Source organism: Aplysia californica, unplaced genomic scaffold, assembly GCF_000002075.1.
Source record: "Aplysia californica isolate F4 #8 unplaced genomic scaffold, AplCal3.0 scaffold01939, whole genome shotgun sequence".
NCBI lineage: Eukaryota > Metazoa > Mollusca > Gastropoda > Aplysiida > Aplysiidae > Aplysia > Aplysia californica.
This window is the reverse complement of record NW_004799209.1, coordinates 19,345-20,442: the sequence shown is the minus strand read 5'-3', so window position 1 is coordinate 20,442 and position 1,098 is coordinate 19,345.

Genomic DNA, 1,098 nt, shown 5'->3' with positions numbered 1-1,098 from the left:
CGCCCTCCCCTTCCCCTCACCCTTAACATTTTATCATACAGCACAGATCCCTTAATTCACAGGAACATCCCATCCTCAAGGTCTACATTATTTCGCCTTTTTTTCCGTAGCTGTTTTTGTTGTTGTTGTTTTTTTTTAATTTTACAGCACTTGCAAATTACGTTGGTCATAGAAGTGACAAAGATTGGAGAAGTTACTAGATTCTAGAGAGTAACGCATAAAAAGCAGAAGGAGGAGATAGAAGGACGATAGATGTTTGACAGGAAAGAAGGAGCAAACCACACCAGAGCACCCACCAGCCACCCCCAGCCCAACTCTCCAAAGACGCAAAGGTCGCGGCGACGACAATGATATAGAAAAGTGGGCGTTACCCCCCCCCCCCCTCCAAAGCCTTGAGCGCACCCCATCAAAACATAACCATTTCAGCCGGGGAAATAGAGAGGGGTGGAGGGGGGAGGGGAAGAGGGAAAGGGGAGGGGTGGGTGGAGAATTTCCTTCTACCTCAGCTCGTCTTGTTATTTGAAAGAAGCCGAGCTCAGCATAGTTAAGAACTTGTTCTGCGGGTTTCCGAGTTTTCAACTCAACTTTTTTAGCGTCCTAGTGCGTTACGCGTAAGGTGTGTGCGCGAAATGACGAATATCACCCAGCTACCCACGGCCTGTCGCGACTGGTTTATCCACGTAGTTTGACACGACCCCCAGACCCCAGATCCCCGCCCGGCGTGCTATTTTGGCGTTTGCAAGCCACAGAATACAGGAAAACGCGACGGACTGACTTGAGTGGGAGTGGGCAGATATTGTGCGGACTGAAAAGAAATTATTATTCAGCTTCTAAAACATGTCGCGTCCTCTAAAATGAAGAGCAACCCGTTTTGCGATATTCTTCTGGCCACCACAAGCGAACCGGCATTTCTATTTTCTAACCTAACCGTGCTCATCAAATATTCACCCAATAGGTAAGCTCGCCTCGTTCTGGTCGTGATATGCAAAGCGAGGAGGACACGCTTGTTCGATGTTATCCCCATGTACTTCCGTCACAGGCAACGGCCTGAGAGAGAGAGATAAGCCGGGGAGCGAGAGTGTGTGTGTGTGTGGGGGG